This window comes from Bos mutus, chromosome 27 (genome assembly GCF_027580195.1).
Source record: "Bos mutus isolate GX-2022 chromosome 27, NWIPB_WYAK_1.1, whole genome shotgun sequence".
In the NCBI taxonomy this organism is placed as follows: Eukaryota; Metazoa; Chordata; class Mammalia; order Artiodactyla; family Bovidae; genus Bos; species Bos mutus.
In genome coordinates, this window is record NC_091643.1 from 22,391,486 (window position 1) to 22,409,236 (window position 17,751).

General features: G+C 40.4%; 1 pseudogene; it reads left to right on the forward strand.

The window, feature by feature from the left end:
* Positions 1–314: 314 nt before the first annotated feature.
* LOC138985953 (craniofacial development protein 2-like) lies at positions 315–15,211 on the forward strand (annotated as a pseudogene).
* The last annotated feature ends 2,540 nt before the right edge of the window (positions 15,212–17,751 follow it).

Sequence of the window (17,751 nt, forward strand, 5' to 3'; positions counted from 1 at the left end):
TGCATGAAATGTTCCCTTGGTATCTCTAATTTTCTTGAAGAGATCTCTAGTCTTTCCCATTTTGTTGTTTTCATCTATTTCTTTGCATTGATAGCTGAGGAAGTCTTTCTTATCTCTCTCTGCTTTTCTTTGGAATTCTGCATTCAGATGCTTGTATCTTTCCTTTTCTCCTTTGCTTTTCGCTTCTCTTCTTCTCACAGCTATTTGTAAGGCCTCGGGTTGGTGCCCAATATGCTACTGGAAATCAGTGGAGAAATAACTCCAGAAAGAATGAAGGGATGGAGCCAAAGCAAAAACAATACCCAGTTGTGGATGTGACTGGTGATAGAAGCAAGGTCTGATGCTGTAAATAGCAATATTGCTTAGGAACCTGGAATGTCAGGTCCATGAATCAAGGCAAATTGGAAGTGGTCAAACAGGAGATGGCAGGAGTGAACGTCAACATTCTAGGAATCAGGGAACTAAAATGGACTGGAATGGGTGAATTTAACTCAGATGACCATTATATCTACTACTGTGGACAGGAATCCCTCAGAAGAAATGGAGTAGCCATCATGGTCAACAAAAGAGTCCATAGTGCAGTACTTGGATGCAATCTCAAAAACGACAGAATGATCTCTGTTCGTTTCCAAGGCAAACCATTCAATATCACAGTAATCCAAGTCTACGCCCCAACCAGTAATGCTGAAGAAGCTGAAGTTGAATGGTTCTATGAAGACCTACAAGACCTTTTAGAACTAACACCCAAAAAAAGATGTCCTTTTCATTATAGGGGACTGGAATGCAAAAGTAGGAAGTCAAGAAATGCCTGGAGTAACAGGCAAATTTGGCCTTGGAATACGGAATGAAGCAAGACAAAAGCTAATAGAGTTTTGCCAAGACAATGCACTGGTCATAGCAAACACCCTCTTCCAACAACACAAGAGCAGACTCTACATATGGACATCACTAGATGGTCAGTACTGAAATCAAATTGATTATATTCTTTGCAGCCAAAGATGGAGAAGCTCTATACAGTCAGCAAAAACAAGACCAGGAGCTGACTGTGGCTCAGATTATGAACTCCTTATTGCCAAATTAAGTGGGGAAAACCACTAGACCATTCAGATATGACCTAAATCAGATCTCTTATGATTATACAGTGGAACTGAGAAATAGATTTAAGGGACTAGATCTGATAGAGTGCCTGATGAACTATGGACGGAGCTTCATCATATCGTACAGGAGACAGGGATCAAGACCATCTCCATGGAAAAGAAATGCAAAAAAGCAAAATGGCTATCTGAGGAGGCCTTACTGAGCTTAGGTGTGTTAATTGTTTTGGTCAAAAGAAAGTGAGTGGGTGTGATGTACAGCATTTGCACACAGACAGTAGAAAGACTTCTAATGAATTACATCATTGGTTTGTTTCAGCCTTTTCTGATTTTGTGCTCTATCACAATAGCAGGGTATTTCATATTGGAGTTGCTCCTTCACCACGGGTCCCCGATTAGAACAATGAGGTAGAAGCCAAATGGAGCTGACACACAGTCAACGTAAGTCGTATAAACAGGAAAGAGTTTTTGCTGTTATTACAACTATTTTAAGCCCGATAGGTTGAGATTGATTTTTACTGTAACAAAATCTATCTAATACATGATGTAAGGGATCTAAGCTAATCAATGTGTCACCAGCTGGCTAGTTAGTTCCCCCAGGGAATGAAATAGAATTGGGAGTGAAGCATTGGCATTTACTTTTGGCAGGCTGAGCATAGTAGCAGTAGCCAAAACAGCCTGGGAAAGAAAGGTAGCTCCTGTCCAGTCCATACACAGCCCTCATCCCACTGTCAGTATCCACTTTGTATAATAAACAGGCCCACTGAGAAGGCCTAGATGGCTGACAGTCACGGGGTAGTTCACAGGCTCCAAATCATTTGTGAGAGCTCATTCATCGTGCAGTCCACTGGCAGAGAGTCAAAACTATTTTTATACACTTTGCTTGTTTCAAGAGGTCCACATCTCAGCCCCAGAGTTCTTGTTGCTAATCTTCCAATTTTGTTCTTTCCAAATCCCTCATTAGCCAACTGACCCATGAGTTTTTGCCCATGAACCAGCACAGATCTGTATCCCAGGCTGTCTCTTTGTGTATGACCAAATGTCCCCTCTCACCCCAAGTCTGCTGACCAGAGGGACATCCCTGCCCTGTGGCCTCTTAAGGACATTCGTAATGTTGCAACTGTCGAATTCTGACTGTTTCTTGAATATGATACATATTATTCTAAGCAAATCCATACATTGGTTTCATTGTCAGATGATTATAGATAGGGTGTTAAAAGATCCTAGTTTGCCCAGGACACTCCTGACTTACACCCAGTGCCCCACCTTAATTATTAATAGTGCTGCTTTTAGCTCTTAAAAGTGTCCTTGTTTGGATGTTAACTATATATGGTCACATACATCATGGATGTAGTTTAAGATAGAGAAGGGATAAAGCAGGCAAAAACGTGCTGCTCCTTCTGCAGCTTGTTTGTACATTCCAGACCCGTTCAGGTCCAGTTTCATAAGTTCCTTTTCAATTACACAGTGGCATACTACTGCACTCACCCAGTTTTATGATCCAGTAGATCAGCTAGCTGCGTGTTGACCGTGTGCAGGTGGGCATGGGTGATTACTTGTTATCCCATGGTCAAATATCTTGTTTCAACAGGGGACCAGTACCAGGATGCTTTTCGAATGGACGAGAGTTTAGTGACTGAAAGGGCCAGGACTTAACTCTCAGACCATAGGGGTCTGTCCTGATTCTCCAGGATCAGAGATGAGGCTTTCCAGCAGCTCCTTAGAGCATCTCTATCTAACACAACCACTGTACATACTATAGGCTCTGCTGATGGAATCTCAGTCTCCAGGCATCTTGTCCCCACTGCACAGTCTTGTCTTTTTCTAGATTGTATTCAAAACTGGCAGGTTTATGGGTTATCCAGTCATGGGTCAGAGAAGCACACATAAATGTCTCAAAATCAAGAGTCTCAGCAGCCATTGAGCTTTTTCCTTCATGGTGGACAGTACATGGTGCAGTGACTTTAAAGTGGATATATTGAGATTCTTACACTAAGGAAACACCATGGAAACTTCCCTGAGATAGTATATCTCTGAAATTTTGCAAGATTTAGATATATCTTGCTGTAACATTTTAAAAAATATTTTGGCCTCACTGTGCAGCTTGCAAAATATTAGTTCCCTGACCAGGGATTGAACCCACACCCTCAGTAGTGGAAGTGTGGAGTCCTAACCACTGGACCACCAGGGAATTCCCTACTGTAGCATTTTGAAGGTTTATTATTTCTCATAATCAGATTCAATTGAAATGCTGTCATCAATGTAGAATAACAGTTATGAAATGAAAATGGGTAATAGATCTTTCAGCTTTATTATGATAGCCCTAAGTCAGAAGAGTAAGGGTATACTGATATCTTTGCTGCTAAAGGTAAAAGTACTTCAGGTTTATCTTTTAATAGGAATGGGAAAAGGAAATGCCTGAAAACAAGAGACAGTGTCGACTGACCATAGTAAAGACACTAACTTCAGCAACTTAACTGTGCTTATCAGTGCCACCGATTAATTTTGTGATCATCTGTAAGTTTTCTTCATGAATGTCCTTTTTCCACTGGCTCACAGGCAGTTGATGAGGATTGCTATCCCCATGTGGTGAGGATTGCTGTTCCTACATGGTGAGAATTGCCATCCCTACGTGCTTTTATTTAGCCTCTTGGCAGGAGTGGGTAGATCCATGGGCTTCCACTTGGCCTTTTCTGTCATAACCATCATAGAACCTGTGTAAGGATTCTGCCTGTTACTATCACTCCCCACCAAATGGTCAGACATTGGGAGAGTAATCACAAGATGTGTCTGCCATAAACTCCCTACTACTCTAGAATCAGGTTTCTCCACTAGCCCTAGCATTTCCCACTTTAATACATTAAACATTTCTAGGCCACCAGTCTGTTTTACTGGCCATGAAGTTAACATTTCTGTTAACTTCATAATCGGTTAACCACTGACACAGATCTCTGTCTCTCAAAAATAAGACTGTCACCCAACAGAGTTAATTATTCTCGATGCACTCATATGATCTATGACAAATCAACATTGCCACCTGATCTGTGCATCTCTAGGATCCTGCTACCCCATTGAGATGATGAAGTCCAGTTTTATTGCAGAATCCCTTATTGTCAGCTCTGTCTTATTGGCAACAATCACTACAGAGCTTTACATGCGGGTGCCCCTCACCAATACGGGTTTTTAACAGTTTAATGAATGAAAACATTTTTGGCCATTGTAGAGAAGACTTTTATAGGTATAGGGCAGTTTATACATAACATAGTCAATCTAACATTCAGTCTAAACCAGTAAAGTTCTGGTATTTGATCCCTAGTAACTGAAGGCTACTGTTGGGTTCAACTGTAAGTTAGCCAAGATATTAAGAGAAGGTGGCAAGGTAGGTTCAGAGTATTTGGGAGTTTAAAGATCTCCTACTAACACCATTCCCAGGCACTCAATTCAGTACTCTAAATCCATCAACAGATTCATCCCAATCAGTGTTCATATCTTATCCTTTCCAGCTTAATATCTATAGGGTCCACTCATAAAATATCTTTCAAACTATTGCCAACAGAAATTAGTGACTTCCTGTAACATATTTAGGGTGTAGACCACCTCTTTTTGAGGCATGGCATGAACTTCCCAGTCTAGCCTGTGAGTCCCTACCTTTCATCGACCTGAAAAGGTGAGGTGGATACTGCCTGAGATGACTCAGCGGCCTCTTACGAGGAAACAGCATGATAACCATTTTAGCATATAGTGTATTAATAGAAAATTTGAGGCATGGTATGTCCAAGAGATCGGCAATGATTGCATTGAAAAGATAGTTTATTACTCATAGTTCCAAGAGGAGGGGCCTGCCTCACACCATATGGGGCAGCAGCAGGCTTGGTTGGGAGGCAGAGGGGGAGAGAACTGTGGGCCAGAGCCATCACGGTGGTTTCTAGGCGTGAAGGAAGTGGGTAAGGAAGGATGAACAGGTTTAGGATTGGGTGTGTGAATAATTTCAGCGGGCTCTGGGGCACATAAACTGCTTCTAGTTGTCTGGTACCTGGACCTGGAGTATGTTGCCCACCAGGGTTCTGGGCCTCCTTAATCACCAGAAATCGATCTGAGGCCAGAGAAGAAACTGGGGCAAGGCTTCACTGGGGCCCTTGCTCCAGCAACAGGGGCAATAACAAACAAGGTTCCTTTGCTCACTGGCTCCCTGAGGCAGGGTAAGCTGGTTCCTTTTATGGGGTGAGGATAGGGGTATATCCAGGGGTCAGGCAGGAGGGGTGGCTTAGGTGGTTTGCCCACCCCCAATGGTGGTGTGTGCAGGGGGCATGTGCAGTACCCAGCTTTTGCTCTCAGCTCTTCACAAGTGATAGTTGGGGTAATTTGGTCTTTCTGCATCTCTGTCCAGAATTTGCCTCAACTGCACATACACACACTTATTCTTCATCTTTTACTGTTTCTCTGTATTTTTGTAGTTTGAGGAGAGGTGTGTCCAGGTGCAGGCATAACAGTACTGTAGCCGAGGGTCCTGGACCCAGACCTGTCTCACTTAGGGAAGAGGTAGAGGTTCAGAGTGTGAGAGCTCAGTAAAGGAGATGGTTAGTGGTGCGGGCTTCAGATTAGTTGGTTTGTACTTGAAAACACATTCCTATTTGAGTTGTTACTATTTCTAAGAACTGGCTAGTCCCAAGAGGGCAGTCCCTTCAGGGTCTGCAAGACCCCAGATATCAAAGTAACAGGACAGTTCAGTCGCTCAGTCGTGTCCAACTCTTTGCGACCCCATGAACTGCAGCACACCAGGCCTCCCTGTCCATCACCAACTCCTGGAGTTCACCCAAACCCATGTCCATTAAGATGGTGATGCCATCCAACCATCTCATCCTCTGTTGTCCCCTTCTCCTCCTGTCCTCAATCCTTCCCAGCATCAGGGTCTTTTCCAGTGAGTCAGCTCTTCGCATCAGGTGGCCAAAGTATTGGAGTTTCAGCATCAGTCCTTCCAATGAACACCCAGGACTGATCTCCTTTAGGATGGACTGGTTGGATCTCCTCGCAGTCCAAGGGACTCTCAAGAGTCTTCTCTAATACCACAGTTCAAAAGCATCAATTCTTGGGCGCTCAGCTTTCTTTATAGTTCAACTCTCACATCCATACATGACCACTGGAAAAACCATAGCCTTGACTAGACCTTTGTTGACAAAGTGATGTCTCTGCTTTTTTATATGCTGTCTAGGTTGGTCATAAGTTTCCTTCCAAGGAGTAACCGTCTTTTAATTTCATGGCTGCAATCACCATCTGCGGTGATTTTGGAGCCCAGAAAAATAAAGTCAGCCACCGTTTCCACTGTTTCCCTATCTATCTGCTATGAAGTGATGGGACCAGATGCCATGGTCTTAGTTTTCTGAATGTTGAGCTTTAAGCCAACTTTTTCCACTCTTCTTTCACTTTCATCAAGAGGCTCTTTAGTTCTTCACTTTCTGCCATAAGGGTTGTGTCATCTGCATATCTGAGGTTCTTGATACTTCTCCCAGCAATCTTGATTCCAGCTTATGCTTCCTCCAGCCCAGCGTTTCTCATGATGTACTCTGCATAGAATTTAAATAAGCAGGGTGACAATATACAGCCTTGACATACTCCTTTTCCTATTTGGAACCAGTCTGTTGTTCCATGTCCAGTTCTGACTGTTGCTTCCTGACCTGTATACAGGAGAGGAGGACCATCAGAATTTTTTCTCTGCAGAGGCTGGTTCCTTCTGTATATGTGTGTAGGTTGTGTGGTTACAGAATGAAAAGGGGATATCTTTGCTGATAAGGTAGATTCAGGGCAGTTTAGCTGTTCAAAGATTTTTAGCACTGATTGTTTCTGCTCAGATGCCCCACCTCATGTCTCGGGATTTACCTTCTTTCTCAGTAGTAACATTAAAGTATCATATATTTTTCTAACATTTGATATTTAAATGGTGTTGTAAATGAGGAGCTTTTAGTGTGTGTTTGCTGCAGCTATAGGAGATGAGAGCCGCTTCAAAATGGCCCTCACGATTTTCTGATTTGTTTTCTCAGTTTGTTCTTAACTGGGCATTCAAAGACTGTCAGTTTGCCCCTTGCACTATTTGTGGTTTCTAGGCTAGTTAGAGAAAGCCAACTGACTCAGCATCTTTATAATGGTGATTGTTGCCACAGTCACCAAGTACGTTAGCCAGTTGGCCTCCGTCTGCGCATCCCTCATCCCATGCTACCAGTGGGGATAATTTGAGTACCATGAGGCCACCACATGCTGCAGAGCTACCATTGGTCCATTACCCCAGCAAAGAGTTTATTTCTCAGATATCTCATATAAACTCAGTCTTAGAGTCTTATTTGGATATGATTCTACAGCCCTGAACAGTGGAAAACCCAGTTTCCTAAAGCTACTCCGAAAGCCTTTCACTCTTTCTAGTCAATGTCCCAGCTGGAAAAAGATGGAACATTCACAGTGAGTAACTAAGGAAGTTTAATAAATGAATGTTGTACTAAAGTGTGGGCAGAGTGTACAGAAACCATCAAAGGATACTGCAGAACCCTGAAACCAGCAAAAGTGGGTAGCCTCCTAAAATCTCTAATTAAAATGGCAAGCAGGAAAGCAGTGTTCTAGACCCACGGTGGGTACTTGCATCGTAAGGATCGTCTCACACAATCTGGTCTCTCCATCCGATTAATGCAGCTGTCTGACAGTGACCCTGAAGCAGGGGCATCTGTAAAATAAAAATGATCTCAATTTCTTTCTCTCCTTTCATTTTCTGCCAGAACTCATCAGCTTTACAGAAGCCCCAAAGGTAACAGCAGGAAGATACAATTCACATAGGTCAGCTTCCAGTGATCCAGGAGGAGAAAGTCTAGAGGGTGGATTTGGTGGGGCAGACACAAAATAGGCAGCCCAGGTACCAGCCCAAAGGAGAGAAGTTAGAGCTAGTCCTGACATCCTAATGTTTCTTCTAAGCCCTTAATGGGTTCCTTCCTCTTTGTGTAGCTGCAGTCGTGTTAAACGTTAGTTATTGACTCGGTTCTTGTCAAGCTAAGAAAGTGAGTCTTCACTAATCCCTAAGCGTCTTCCAAGTCAGAGGGCAGATGACCATTTTCCTCTTTCTTATTTTTCTGTATAAGATACTAATGATCTGCATGTCTAAAACAATACTAACATGCACGAGGCATTCCTAACTTAACATGAATTCTTCACAAGTGAAAGTGTTGGTCCCTCGTAATCCTCACTTTCTCAGGATTATGTAGCCAGTGGAGATACTTTAGAATATGGAGGTGTTGTTAGTCGCTTAGTCGTGTCTGACTCTTTGCGATCCCATGACTGTAGCCCTTCAGGCTCCTCTGTCCGTGAAATTCTCCAGGCAAGAATACTGGAGTGGGTTGCCATTTCCTTCTCCAGGGGATCTTCTCCACAAAGAAATGGAACAGAGGTCTTCTGCATTGCAGGTGGATTCTTTACCTTCTGAGCCACCAGAGAAGCCCAACATAAATGCTTCATTTTGACCTAAGAATATGAAGGTGAAAAAGGAAAAATGTAATCAGGTTGAAAGGTTAAAGTGGCATTTTTATGCCCAGAAAGTAAATTCATATTCTGAGATCAAATGCAGGTTTTATGTCTTCTTAGCTTTATTGACTAGGTAATTAAAAAAACTTTCCCTCAGTCTCAGTTTCTCCATAATGAAAATGGGGGCCATAATATCTAACATGAACAAAAACTGTTATTATTAGAGATAAATAGATAATGTTCCTGGCACAGTTTCTGGCACACATAAGGCACTGAGTAATTGGAAAGGATTTATTATTTTATTTGTTGGCAGCATCAGACATAGAAATAAAAGAAGAGAAAATACTGATTTAGGTGTCTAAAAGACAAATGAAAATCCTTGAAGAAATTTAGAAATTCTCAAAATATCTTCTTAGAATAATTCTTAGAATCCTAACAAAACAGACCGATTCATATACCTGCATTCTGATTGGAAATATGTAGCCACCAGCCATGTGTGTGTACTGAGAGACAGCTCTTTTCTTTTTTTAATTAGAAGCATCTCCCCATCCAGACAGATTTTCCAGCTATAAAGGAATTAAAATTACCTCTGTGAGCCAAACAGTTGAGAAATGTGTGTGGTCCAACATTTTGGCTACTTGGGGTCTTAACAAAGTGAATTGGAAAAAAAAAAAATAATAATGGAAACTAAGATACAGGCTGGACTGCATTTGTTACAAAGCAGGAACACCGTTAGATTAAAGCCATTTACATTTTGAATTTCAGCAGTCCCTAAAATCAGCTTATATGCAAAGCTCCTTATACTAAAATGAGCTTAATTTCTGGTTGTAAACAGTTCTGCTGAACATAAAATTTCAGGCTTCTTGTGGATCCCTTGGATTAGCTTAGGAAAATCTTTAGTTACATTAAAACCTTATATGATGAATTTATTCCTTCAAACATATACCAACAGTTTTCTAGTGCATTTTCTCCTACTGGTATGATTTTCCAACAGCATTCTAGAATGTTAAGGTAAGGCACTAGTTATTTAATGGGCAACACACATTCCTTCTGCTCTGGTATATATTTTCACTATTTGAAATGAGCACATTTACAGTATTTCTCTATTATTTTTATTTAGACTCATAATGCAGAACATTATGAGTCTAAATAAATTCTCCTTCATGAATTGTAGGATATACTAATATTTCCAAAAATATATAGGAAAAGTCACTTAATAGTTTGGGTTTTCCATTATCCATTTGTATCACTTTTCAGGCATTCATCCCTTCCCCATGCAGTCTGTGTAACTCTGTGGAAGCTGAACTTGTCCTCAGATCTTTCTTCCAATGTAGTCAGCACATATATCCCTTCAAGGTGTTGATGGTTTTTTGTTTGGAGATGGATTCATGATTCCATTAATGTCAATGAGATACAAGTATATATTCTCACAACAGGCATCTTGGGAACAAGCATTTTTCAGCAGGTGGTGTTTGGAGAGAATCATTTCCTTAGCCGGAATTAAATGAGGATGTCTGTTGCTTTGGAAGCTGCTGGCAACCATTCTATGACAAGAGGGTTTTCAGTCTTAGCATGAAGCAGATATAGAAGACAGAGAAGCTGAATGCATTGCAGTCTCTGAAGATATTCAGACTTGACTGAAGCCTTCCTAGCTTGGACATATTCTGGTTTTAGGTGTATGTTCCACAGATTGCCACCATTCTGTAGCTCATGTAAGCATACAGTTTATTACTTAGGTCTGTTGCTTGCAATGGAGAAATGTCTAACATAAATATTTATCCATTTTAATACATTTTTACTTTGCCTATTCAACCAACATTTTCACGCAGCCACAATGTGCCATTATAAAGGCTCCAAGCATACTGCCTGTCTTCTATGGGTACATGTAATTCAAAGCAATTACTTTCCACTTTCAAAGTTCCCATAGAAAATTGTGACTTGATTTAGATATGAGTGCATTTTTAGTTCCAAAAGGCTAACATCCATTAAAATGATGTTTTTGCTACCCTTTTTACTCAGAATTGGCAACTCCTTAAGCAAAAAAATATTTGATTCATAGATATATAATTTTATATATACTATATACACACATAACACATAAATAGTAATATTATGTAAAAGAGAATAATGTATACATACTTGGGAAACTATATTTATTTTCATTGTTCACGAGAGGAAACGTCAATCAGTGTGACAAACTTCCTGGTCTTATTTTAAGAAATTGCCGTAGCCATCGCTGCTTTAGCAAGTCTTCCCTGGTGGCTCAGAGGGTAAAAGCATCTGTCTACAATGCAGGAGACCCGGGTTCGATCCCTGGGTAGGGAAGATCCCCTGGAGAAGGAAATGGCAACCCGCTATAGTCCATGGGGTCACAGAGAGTCAGGCACGACTGAGCGACTTCACTTCATCCCTGCTTCCAGCAACCACCAGCCCAAGTCAGTCTGCAGCCATCAACAATCGAAGCCAGACCCTCTGTCAGCAAGATGATGACTTGCTGAAGACTCAGATGATGGTTAGTATTTTTTAGCAGTAATGCATTTTAAAATGAAGGTATGTACATTGTTCTTTTAGGCATAGTGTTATTTTACACTTAATAGACTTCAGAATAGTGTATAGTGTAAGCATAATTTTTATATATACTGGGAAACCAAGGAAAAATGTATACTTAATTTTATATTGTGATATTCTTGCTTTATTGTGGTAGTCTGGAACCAAAACCCATAATATCTCCAAGGTATGCCTCCAAGGTACGTTTCTTCTCACAGCTAAGACCTAAGAATCTTTGAAAAGTGAGTGCATCCTGAAATATTTATTAAAAAAGCACTGTTAAATTCCCAGTTGAAAGTTTTTGGAGTACAAACACAAAAATAAAATGAAACTCAAAAACCTGCCAGTAAGCCTTGAAATATATAGCAGTTTCTGATATTTGAGATAATGGTACTTTAAAGGAGTTAACATGCAAATCAGACTACAGAATGTACATAATTGTTTTCCTATTACTTTCATTTAAAATATCTTTAAAAACAGCCTGTCAGAGTATTGGATATGTTTTTCTCATTATTTTTTTTTTTTTTTTTAAGAGTAGATAGTACTTTATTGATTAAAAGGTTGAAGCCAGGGAGGGTTTTGAGTTGAGAAGGAACATCCTCAAAGCCTTGGTTTAAAAAGATTGATCTGCCTGTGGTGAGGAGGGTGAGTGCAGGGGGATCTGACCCCTTTTCACAGCCTTTCTTTTTCCAACTGTTTCCCTCTGACTCTGCCTCATCTTCACAGGCTTCCCACCCCACCACAGCATCTCTCCTTTCCATGAATCTCTCCACCCTCTTCCTTCAGTTTCCTTCTCTGCACCCCCTTTCCACCCTCCCTCCTTTCAAACCCTGGCTCATTACCTTTGAAATCTCATTACCTTTTAAATAGTTTCTTTCCAACCACAAGCCCAATGAGCAGATTGTTAACAAAAGATTAAGATGAGGCTACCCAGAGTTTGGTATGAAAGTTTCTTTAATTAGTCAGACAGGACAGAGCTGTCACTGTATCCTTCCCACTACTGTTTTCTTAGTTGATAGACATAAAGGCTTTCTGTATCCTCAGGTTCTGCTTCTGTAGGTTCAGCCAACTGTGGATCGAAATTCCAGAAATTTCCAAAAGGCAAATTTGAATTTGCATTGTAACAACTTTTTTACATTGTATTTATATTACAATGACTTTTTAAGTAGCATTTACATTTTATTAGGTATTACTGGTAATTTAGAGATGATTTAAAGTACACTGGAGGATGGGTGTAGAGTATATGTAAATCCTGTGCCACTTTAGGACTTCCCTTGTGACTCGGTATATTCCCCTGGAATACAGGAGATGCCAGTTCGATCCCTGGGTTGGGAAAATCCTTTGGAGAAAGGAATGGCAATCCACGCCAGTATTCTTGCCTGAGAAATCCCATGGACAGAGAAGCCTGGCAGGCTACTGTTCATGGGGTCACAAAAGAGACATGGCTTAGTAACAAAACAACAACAAAAAAATGCCATTTTATACAAGGTTCTTATACATTCTCGGATTTTGGTCCTTGGATAGCTAGGGATTAGCTGTACACATTGCTAGAATACAACTTGAAACTTTAATTATTAGAATAATTGTCAAATGTGGATGATAGGGTTATATTAATGATGTTTGTTATTATTTAACAGAAACACAACCACCACCTTAGATACGTATTATAAATTCCTCTACTCCCTTAGGGAAAAAACAGTCGAAATCTACATGTGGTCTATGTAGTGGCCTGTTTTAGAACTTACAGCTCACAAATACCTTTTTCTCTGAATGGACTGTTAAGAATCTGAAAAGAAAGTTTTGACTTTTCCAATTTTAGATTTTTTTCTTTTTTGTATATAGACAGATTTAAAAGCTAGTTTAGATATAGCCATGGAGAAGGAAATGGCAACCCACTCCAGTACTCTTGCCTGGAAAATCCCATGGACGGAGAAGCCTGGTAGGCTACAGTCCATAGGGTCACAAAGAGTCGGACACGACTGAGTGACTTCACTTTCACTTTAGATATAGCCAACCAAGTGAAATATGAGACAATTTTTTAACTCACTGTTCGGACTGAAGAGTTGGCGACTTATGTGGTAAGTGTAAGATGACAGAATGCTTGACAGTATACCCTTGTAGACAAAGAATGTTCTTCAGCTTTACGGTTAAGCTCTGACAGTCACATAAACATCAGCATTCTCACCCCGGGCAGGAGCAATGCTGTAGATGCTACAAGCGACTCTCTGGGCTGTGCACGCGGGAGCCAGGATAGTGAATAGGGTCGCTGTGGTCGCATGACTGCAGTTAAGAAACTGGTTTGTGAGTAAACGTGTAACTTTTAGGGGTCCCCCAAACTGACCCTTCAAAGGGGAGAATTTTATCTAATGATAATTCAGACTTATTAAAGACATATGACTGCCAGTGTGAAAATCTATGACAGCATCAGAGAAGTTCTCGTTTCTTTTCAGGACTTCAGAGCAAACAAACCCAAGGGAATCCTGATCTGAGAAAATGGAGTCCATATATTTTTCTTTGAGCTGAAGGTAATTTGATGTAATCATTTCTGTGTTATATTCCCAGTTTAACAAACTGTTCTCTATTCCAAAATACAAAATCATTTAACAGTTCCTTGGGACAGGTGTAAAACTTCTAGACTTGTGTCCAAGGATGGAGACGGTCTTTATACAAGAGAATTTATATAGCATGAGTCGGTTTGAACCCTCAGCCACATAGATGTTTAAGTGAAAACAACACTCAGGTAAGTTGGGAGTGGTGACAAATACATAAACTGAGCTTTTCAATGCGCATGTCAGAGTTTGGGTGGGGTAGGAGGATATCTGTAGAGACAACATTAGAATAAATATAGAGTAACTTAGACAACATTTTAAAAACTCATGAATCTTAGCCTACAAAACATATAAACTGTTGTTCTCTCTAAGTGCTTAATTTGCTTGCCTTAACCATTTATTGGGGCAGGAGAAAGCTTCAGGGACATAAATGTTATGGATAACTGCCCAAAAGTTGGTATTAATGAGCCATGCCATTTACAACACGGAGGAAACCTACCTCTCCCTCCCCTTTCTTTATTGAGGTATAACTGACAAAAAGGTATATATTTAAGGTATACAAGTGTCAGATTTTGATTTATGTCTATACCTTGTGGAATAATTACCAGTTAGGCAAACTAACATACATCACCTCACATAGTTAACATTTTCTGTGTGTATGCTAAGAGTACCTGAAATCTTCTTTAGGAAACTTTGGATGTCTAACATAGTACACAGGCACAGGCGCCGTGCTGGGCAGTAGCTCTGCAGCACTTACTGCAAAGTGCAACTGCTCACATTGCCCAGCAGCAGCCCCTCTCACCCGCCTTCTACATTGGTCTGTCCGGGTTCAGCTGAGAGAGGGAGGCAGTTCTCACGGTGCCTCTCACTTCATTTAGCATAATGCCCTCCAGGTTCATCCACATTGTCACAAATGGCAGGACATCCTTCTTCTTAAAGACTGAACAATATCCTGATTAATAGAGATAATCACACTTTATCATCTAGAGATGAATGGATATTTTGGGGTGGTAAAATTTCCATTGATTCTTATTTCTTTTATTTCCTTAGGAAAGCAAATGTAAGCATTGTGTAATTACTCGCTGAAGCATCTGTATGGTTCCTGTAGAAAAGAACATCCATATAATCCTGGTGTTGGAGTCAAATTATTTGCTTATTCTCATTCTTTGTGTGACAAGTGAGTGATTTCTTTTCCCCCGAAACCTGGACATTCAAGCTAAAATCTGATGATTATTTAAATTTTGTGTTTATCAAGCTTCCTCCAATGGCCACTTCAGTGGGAGAAGAGTGTGGGGGTGTTGTCTTGTTACCTTCAGACGAACCGAAGTGCAGGTTCTTCACATGGCCTGGTTTCCCATTGGGATGAACGGGGGCTCTTTGTTACTACTGGAAGGGCTCAGAGTTCCAGCTCCCCCTTCAACTTCAGCTGGGACCTGGCTGGAAGCAGGAGAAGATCTCGTCACCGGGCTTCATCGGGGCCCCCGCTGCCAGTTCCTTGGAGGAAATGGACTCGTTATCACTGAGTAGTGCTAAGGGCCTTGACTGCATTGTTCTTGTTCTCACACACCCTCGGTGAGGAAGTGGAGGTACCTTGTTGCAGAGAAGTGGCGATCCAGACTCTGTCCTGGTCTCCACTGCAGCATGGCACGAGATCTGTCAGGGATGGAAAGCTCAGTTCTCCAGTCAGCCTCTTCTGATACCAAGCTGTGGAAGGAAAGTTAGAGTGTCTCACTGTTGCCCGCCAAGGGTGGAAGTCTTGCTTTTCCATGCAAAACTTTGCTAGAAAGGATGAGGTTGGGGCTTACTCTACAGGTTACTCTACACTGGTTATTGGGTGAAGGTTTTTCTCTTGTTACCTGGTCCTTCGGCTACAGAGAGGAGGCTGTACTAGGGTTCTTTTAGCAGCTTCTCCAGTATTCATTCTGAGATACATGAGACAAAAAGAAAACTTCAGAATTCACCAAGTCGTTCCACATAAACATAGGTATAAATATCTCCCAGTTTTGAACTTGTACTTGGTGGTTGAAATAGGTGAAAGTACATCTGTTCTTCTCCATACTCTTATAAAGTTCAATAAAATTCATATGATTCTTGTTTTGTAAATTGAGGTATAAGTGAAATATAACATTTCAGATGTATGATAAAATGGTTCAGTGTTTGTATATATTGTGAAATGATCACGATAAATTATCTTAAAAATCTTTTTAGAAAGCTATAATAAACTGAACAAAATGTTTATTGTAATATGCCTCACAGCAGATAATACTTAATGTGATATATGTCTGATATTTTACCCTGCTTTAATGCCAAATACTAAAGAAAATGATACAAACACAGATCCATTATTACTGCCAGCAAAAAAAAAAAAAAATTCACATCCCTTTGGTGAAATGCAATGATACAAACCATGAGGTTGGATAATGTGGATAACACTTTAAATGGAAAGGAAAATCAAGAATTAAAATAATTGTGATGGAGTCCTGTGGTATTCTTTTAAAACTCCTATTAAAATATTGGAGGATGATGGGGTACAAGTGGAGACGTGAATAGGTGCTTTAGGGTGACTACTGCAGTTTATCTGGACCTCGCCTGGTTTTAACACTGAACGTCTCTTAGTCCTGGACAAACAGGAAGCGTAGTCATCCTCACTGGACAACTGTGCTGATTTACAGGTACTGTGCAATTTTAATCTTATTAGTAAATGTAATTGTGGCTGTTTTACTACTAATGCATCCAAGGAATTATTAAATAACTGGGTGAAATTCACCACATTCTCTTACCTCATCCACCATTGTAGCTGGGAGCTTGTGACTTCTAGTAACTACTGAATTGGGTTTTCTACTCTTGTTCTTCACCTCCTTTAGCCCCTTTGTTTCCAAACAGCAGAGTTCTTAAGAATTGCATTAGAATCAAGCAATTGGAGAGATATATTTATGATTAGAAAACTGTTGACTAGAACCAAAGTTTATTATATTATCTGTAGAATAATAGACATTTTAAAATGAATTAATGTAGTTTGCTATATTTGCTAAAGTTATATTGTATCAATTACTTACTGGAATCTTCATTTACAAGAAATAATAGTAATGTAGAATAATCTTGTATTTATAAACCAACCCTTTACTGTACAGAAGAAACTAACAACACTGTAAAGCCATTACAATAAAAATTAAATGAAATCATTAAAATTTATTGTTTTGTTATGTATACCCCCTTTAAGTAATCAATGTAATTTTTAGTGTGTTGTATAAATTGGCATGTTAGGAATATAGCACATTGAATTAAATCCTGTAAGACTAATTTTTAAATAAATCTTAATTTTTCTTTAGAGCAATAAACCTAAGTAGCTGTTCTTCAAAATGTTTGTTTTTACAATGGAACACTACTCAGCCATAGGGTTTCCCACGTGATTCTGCAGTAACGAGTCCTCCTGACAAAGCGGGAAACACAAGTTCAATCCCTGGGTCAGGAACATCCCCTGGAGGAGGAAAAGGCTACCCACTCCAGTATTCTTGCCTGGAAAATTCCATGGACAGAGGAGCCAGGTGGGTCCATGGGGTCGCAAAAGAGTCAGACATGACTTAACAACAATTAGCCATAAAAGGAACAAATCTGAACAAGTTGTTGTGAGGTAGGTGAGCCTAGAGCCTGCTATACAGAGTTAAGTCAGAAACAGCAAAATATCAGATGTTACTGATGCGCCTATTTTCAGGGCAGTAACAGAGACACAGACATTGAGAACAGGCTTGTGGACACAGTGAGGGAAGCAGAGGGTGGGACGAATTGCAAGAGCAGCATCGAAACATACACATTACCCTGTGTAACACATAGCCAGAGGGAATCTGCTGTGTGATGCAGCGGGCTCACCCGGGTGCTCTGTGACAACCTAGAGGGGCGGGAGAGAGGCTCCAGAGGCAGGGGACATACGTATACCTATGGTCGGTTCATGGTGACGTTTGGCAGAAACCAACACAACATTGTAAAGCATTTATCTTCCAATTAAAAATAAATTTTAAAAATGCTTTTAATGATATACGAGATTATAGACATTTTCCCTGAAGTGTAAC